The sequence below is a fragment of the Corylus avellana genome, chromosome 2, assembly GCF_965113065.1.
Source record: "Corylus avellana chromosome 2, dhCorAvel1.hap1.2, whole genome shotgun sequence".
Taxonomy (NCBI): domain Eukaryota; kingdom Viridiplantae; phylum Streptophyta; class Magnoliopsida; order Fagales; family Betulaceae; genus Corylus; species Corylus avellana.
In genome coordinates, this window is record NC_142491.1 from 25,014,025 (window position 1) to 25,021,051 (window position 7,027).

The 7,027-nt window shown below is 33.7% G+C and overlaps 1 non-coding gene across 1 annotated transcript; it reads left to right on the forward strand.

The window, feature by feature from the left end:
* The first annotated feature begins 4,574 nt into the window (after positions 1–4,574).
* Positions 4,575–4,879, forward strand: LOC148587552 (signal recognition particle RNA). The gene has a single exon (XR_015911620.1).
* Positions 4,880–7,027: the final 2,148 nt, after the last annotated feature.

Consider the following 7,027-nt stretch of genomic DNA (forward strand, 5'->3'; position numbering starts at 1 on the left):
CCTTCTCCTCAATCTCCTCAATCAAGAACAATTTTGGTGAAGCACACACATGACCACGGCTCCACTTAGCATCACAGTTGTAACATAACCCTTTTTTCCTTCTTTCTAGCATCTTATCATTAGAGATTTTCTGCACTGGTAACACTGCCTTATCATAAGCAGGAGGATTAGCCTTATTTTGGTTATTACCATTAACAAAATTCTCAAGACTCTTTTGCTGACCAAAGAGATTAGTTTTTCCTCCCAAAAACCTAGTACTCTTACTCTCTCCCCCAAAACTTTTGACAGCATTATTATAAGTGAGTGGACTCCACTGTGGTTTACTACTTTTTTATGAAATTGAACACATAATCCTCTTGTATTTTGGCTAAAGAATAAGCATCAACTAATGCCTTAGGTTTAAACATCATCACTGCTAATATAATTTCATCTTTTAACCCCCCCATAAAGCAACTCAGTTTATGTGCTTCAGGTAAATCAGCCACTCTATTAGCTAACACTTCAAACTGTTTTTTATATTCCTCCAAAGATCCTTCTTGTTTCAACTTTGACAAAGTTTCCATAGGATCATCATAAGACCCCAACCAAATCTACTCTGTAATGCTCTAGCAAAATCATCCCAAGTAGCAAAAGAATTTGATTTATGCAATTCTTGAAGCCAAATTAAAGTTGTACCTTCCATATGAAAAGCAGAAATCTTCAACCTCTGACAATCTGGTGTAGAGTAGTGATCAAAAAACCACCCAGCCTTGTAGCACCAATTCAATGGATCCTCCCCATCAAATTTAGGAAACTCCAACCGAATGGACTTAGTGTGGAATCCATCTCCTGCCTGAAACCTCCACCATCTGCTGCATGGCTCCTTCCTTTTGAGGTTGAGCCAAAATTTGGCCTCCATAGAATCAAAAGAAGAACTTTTATCTTTCTGTTCTGGTGCCTTCTTTCTCTCCTGGAAATATTTCAGCAATTGAGCAAATTGTGCATCCTGCTGCCTCATATGCTCCTCCTACTACCTCATATACTCCTCCTACTTTCTTGCATGTTCATCATGCTTCCACTCATTATGATCAATTCTTACATTCAACTCCTTCTGAATGGTTTTATAAGCCAATACATCATCCTGTAACTTTTTAAACTTGTTCCTGAATTGCACCAAATCAGACTCTTGCCCTATAGATCTAGTTTTCATGAAAAGAAAACAAATGACTTTGATACCACTTGTAACAGGAAAGTTACTGCCAAACCGAATATAGGATAGAAAATGGAAGAGAAAGAGAGAAGGGAACTACTTCTTCTTATTGAATGAACTTGGCCAATTCGGGATGACTAATCTCCTCACAATGCTTTTACCATTCTCCAATAGATACCTCTTCCTTGCACTTAACCAGCCTTATATAGGCTTAACAATTAAGGCAATTTGTTTACAATCTTTTTACAACTAACCAACACAACTGCACAACTAACTGTAACAACTTCCATCAACTAACAACTTCCACCAACTAACTATAACACTCTTATTATACATGTGCAGTAATGCCTCCTAACAGAATTAACTATCATGCTTCATTTCCTCCAACTTCTCCTCTTTTCTGCAGCTCTCGTGACAAGGAATCAAGCTCTCGTGACAAGGAGTTTTTGATTGGCTCATTAAAAAAAAAAAAAAAAAAAAAAAAAAAAAAAAAAAACATTTAGAATGCTGAAAAGTATGAGATCAAGAGCTAGAACAAATCTTATCTTGGTCGATATTCACTTTTTGTTTTGTTTCTCAAGAAAAAAAAAATTAAGAAGAAGAAAGAAAGAAAGAAGATGAAGATGAAGGGCCGGAGGCTACTACTTTGAAGGTAAGCTCGACAAAAAAAACAAAACAAAACAAAACAAAAAAATAAATAAACAAGCAAACAAACAAACAAACATTCATTAGGGGTGTCAACCCGGTCCGGTTTCTCAGTTTTTGGCCGAAACCGGAGACCTGAACCGGGATACCCTGGTTCTTAGTTTTAGGCAACCAGAACCGGAACTGAGTCCCAGTATACCAGGGTCCCGGTTACTGGCCGGTTCAGGTTTGTACGCGGTCCGGTAACCGGTTTTTTAAGAAAATTATTTTTTTGGCTTATTTTAGGTATTGGACCTAAAATAAGCCCATTCCTTCATACAGTTGGCCCATTTTAAAAAAGCATTTATTATCATTTTTGTCCAAATTAACTGGACTTTGTTGTGATTCTTCCAAATAAATATAAAATTTAAAAAAAAAATTTAAAAAAAAAAACCCCTAAAAAAGCCCAAAAATCCTTAAAAAATAAAATCAATATTTTTGCCTATATGGGCCTTAGAAATAAAAATTCAATTTTTTAAAATACCCTAAATATCATTTTAAATTAGTTACATAAAGAAAACATTAAAACAATAAAAACAAGTATTTAAACAAATCAACATGCACAAGAAATACCCTTACTACAACAATTTAAAACCCAAAAAGAATAAAATAAAACAAGTATTTAAATAATCTACAAACCAAAAGAAATACCCCTTACAATAAAAATAGTTCATAAATATAAATATATAAATAGTTCCTAATATATATATAAGAGTTACCCCGGTTCCCGGTAACCCGATAATAACCGGGTACATAAAACCAGGTATCGGAACCAGGGTACCCAGTTTTTGGTTTTTCCCAACCGGAACCGGGTCCCCGGTTTCTCGGTTTCCTGGTTTTCCAGTTCCGGTTTTTCGGTAATTTTTGACACCCCTAACCTTCACAAAGAACCCTTAACTACCATGCGATTTGAAAAAGAGCCTTTGCATGAGGTTTTTGCGACAACCTCCCCCTCCTGGCAGTGGAGGGATTATACGGGTCAGTACCTCCCAGATCCATCGGGTTGACCCAGGTTGGACCATCATTTTTTTTTTTTTTTTCCTTCATGTTTTGTTGTCCTTTCAGGTTAAATTTTAGCTGTTTCCCCCCAAAACTTGGACCATCATTTTTTTTTTTTTTTCCTTCATGTTTTGTTGTCCTTTCAGGTTAAATTTTAGCTGTTTCCCCCCAAAACTTGGACCATCATTTTTTTTTTTTTTCCTTCATGTTTTGTTGTCCTTTCGGGTTTAATTTTAGCTGTCCACCTAAAAACCAGCCATTGACAATATCAGAATCACTAGGTAATGAACAATTTATGTTTACTTTGGACCCTTGAATTACCACTCATTTTGACATGTCATCCTCAAACTTTAAAAACTCTCACTTTGGACTCCTGAACTTTCAATTTCTATCACTTTAGACCCCTCCTTAGATTTTGAACGTTAAAAGTTAGACAATGACGTTTATACCTCTATTTTTTTTTTATATATATAAAATTTCAAATTTATCCTTAATTTCAAATTAAAATTTTAAAAAATGGTTAAATTCACTTTACCCCTGAAGTTTAGGTTTTTCAATTCGAACATCAATGTTTAAAAATTGGCAATGTAACCCCTTAATATTTCAAAAAATTTCAATTCAGACCCTCCATTACTAATTTTCATCTAATTGGACGAAAATCATCGCATATGCGTCTCATGGGGGATTTTGATGCCATATATTCCAATTTTGCCCTAATTAAAACCTATGAAATTACGTAATTACCCTCAGTGATAGAAATTGAAAGTTCAGGGGATCATAGTGATAGAAATTTAAAATTCAAAGGTCCAAGGTGAAGTTTCCCCAATAATTTAAAATGAGAGATTTTGAAGTTTGAAGGGAATATGTCAAAAGAGGTGGTAGTTCAGGGGGGGTCCAAGGTGAAGTTTCCCCAATAATTTAATTGAATAGTTAGTGAACAGATGAAAGGAATTTTTTTAAAAAAAAAATTAGGAGAAATCTCACAAAGATCTTCTTGAACTTTCACACGTTTTAAGAAAATCTTTTAAAATTAAAAACTCTCAATTTCATATTTCGAACTTTTAACTTGATACAATCTCCTCCCTTGCCCACTCCTACTACGGTTCATGAGTACAGAACAATTGCAAATAATCGCATATTAAGGTCAAGTTATATTAGTATAGTGATTATCAAATCTTCTAGATAAGAAATTATAATGGTAAAACAGATAAAATTGTGTGGGTTAGTCTATAAAGGGTAAAACGCTTTTATTAAAAAATGAAAGAATATATCGAATTTTGTCTCCCTATATATTTATCAGAATAAAACGGTCAATATTTTCATGATACGAAATACGACAACTGGGTTAGCACCAGAAGAAAAATGAAAGAAAGAGAGATTGTTAATCGAATTTACTTGCATAGAAATGATTGATAATAGATTTGTGTTAGGAGTCTAAACAGCTGGTTCTGCATTCAACAATCTAGTGTGCAGATTCCACCCCATTTCCTAGTGAATGAAAAAAGACTTTACAAAAGTGGGAATTCTGAAGCCTGAAGCCAGTTGGTTGCCATTGTTTATGATTACTACGAAGGTGACAAGGCAACAGTTTACGAACACCACAACTTTTATGCCAAATCTAATACAACGCACCTTAGTCCCACATTGATAAGAAGAAATAAACTTTTTTTCTTTATAATGCTCTAATGAGGCAAGCTAAATCACCGAGCTTGGTAACTTGAGCTTGTAACCTGAGTGGGGGTATCATTGTGATGGGACACTAGCCCAGCCCAACTGGTCGGATTGTTGGGGGCTACTTGCTGGCCCGCCCGTTCCAAGCCAAGAGCTGAGCTGTGTGACTTGGGCGTAGGCCCCCGGGTCACACGGTTCCTAGAGTGAAGGGCTCTGCGTGAGGCTGGTTACAGAACAGCGACAACCTTCCGCTCCTGGCAGTGGAAGGATTACGGGTCGGTGCCTCCCGGATCCAACACGGCTCTTTGGGTTGACTCCAGTTGGACCATCACTTTTATTTTCATATTTTGTTGGGCTTTCGGATTATTTTTTTTTCTTTCTTTTTGCCCAAAAACTTGGCCCGTGTAAATGTATATATCTCTCTCTCACGTCTTGCATTTCTTACAAGTTTTGAGACTTTCATTGATCAATAAAATGGAGCTGTTCTTCCCCTTCTTTAAGTTTTTCACCATGGGTTTGGATAATAAAATGGAAGAGGAGAGACGTTTTACAGAGGAGAGGAAGTAATAGATTGAAGAGAGCTTGATGGAAACCGATATTTACTAGAACAAATTTGAGCCCTACAATTGCTTTCTTTTAAATTCATACCCTTCAAATTTTTAGGAGAATTTTTTTTTTGTTTTGTTTGTTTGTTTGTTTGTTTTTTTTTTTTTGTAATAATTGTAGCAATTATATTCATTAGAATCCTGCTATCAGGCTGCCAAGAGTCAGACAAGTGTCTGCCAAAGTCTGATGTAGCTTTATTAAAAAAAAAAAAAAAAATTGTAGAAAAATCTCTCTTCCTAGTCCTGCTAGATTTTTTTTTTTTTTTTGGTTAAATTTTTATGAGTTAATATTTAGTTTCTAATGCCTCAAAATTTATTTTTGGATTTAAAACTAAAACCTAAGGGTGGAAAGTTAACCCTTTAGGGATTGTATCACCCAAAAGGAATTCGATCATCCTAAATTTAGTACTAATGCCTCAAATTTGGTGCTAATACCTCAAATTTAAATTCTCCTTTAATATTTTATCTTCTTCAATTTTTTTTTTAAAAAAAAAAAAGAAAAGAAAAGTGGTAAAATGTCTGACGCTTGGCTGCCTCATGGCAGCCGTAAATCTCTATTCTATTCATTACTCTTATTTACTCGCAATGACAAGGATAGAGAATGATGAGAGATTGAGGGGCACTCAAAGAATAGAGAATTTTGTTTGCTTTTTTTACTTTTTTACTCGAGGGACTTTACTCCCTAAAACTACCAACTCAATGATAATCTACCCCCCAAACTATCAATTACGACAATTTACCCTCCAATCTATCAAAACAATGACAATGTACCCCAAATGTTAGCAAAATGATGAAATTACCTCTATATAATTTTTAATAAGACAAAAATATCCTTAAAATGTTGAAAAATAAAATAAAATTTTAGTATTTTTGTTTTTATTTTAGTAAGGGTGATTTCGTCATTTTGTTAAAATTGGGGGTACATTGTCGTTTTGGTAGTTTTTGGGGTAAATTGTCGTAATTGATAGTTTGGGAAGTAGATTGTCATTGGGGTGGTAGTTTGAGAGGGTTAAATAGACTTTACCCATAATAATAATAATAAATTTTAGGAGAAATTTTACTTACTCTTCCTAAACTTTAACCACTTTTACAATGTCCCCCAAAATTCAAAAACTCTAATTTAGTGTATCGAATTTCTAATTTTTTGCAATATCATCCTTATGTTAGATTTTTCCAATCAAAATTCTCCGATATACTTTAGTTTATTTTATAAAAGAGAAATGCTAGAGAATATCTACTCTCGTCCTTCTCTCGTCCTTCTCCATCATGTCTTTTTTAAAATCAATCATCGATCTACCTTCAATGCAAAGACCAAAGTACAAAATTAAAAATAATTGCAAAGATTTAGGCGTGAGTATTTTTGTAAATTTCGTTAAATGTTTGAATTATTGCGATTATATTTTAATTTTTTTCTTTAAAAAAGAAAAAGAAAAAAAAAAGTAGAGGTATTTTGGTAATTTTAACACCCTTCCATTAGAATTTAACAGAAAATTTAACCGATTCAATAAACACTAAATTAAAATTCTTTTGAACTTGAATAAAATAATTACAAAAAGAATAAAAATTAAAGAGAGAATTAAGTAAAAATTTACCCAAAATTTTATATTTTGTCATGCCATGCAGATTATGACCAAATCACAACACCAATTATTATAAATGGAAGTGTATCTCCTGCAATTAAGTAGAGCCTCTGACAGCTGAGGTTGTCATAGTTTGACGTGGCGTTTTTCTATTTGTTTGAACGGGCCCTCCTTTTTAAACTTTTTTCGGTAATTTCTTTATTTTTATTTCAAGCATATCAATATATATAATTAATTACTATATATATATATATATAACCAACCAAAAAAGGTAAATTACAGTGAAGAAGAGAAAGAAA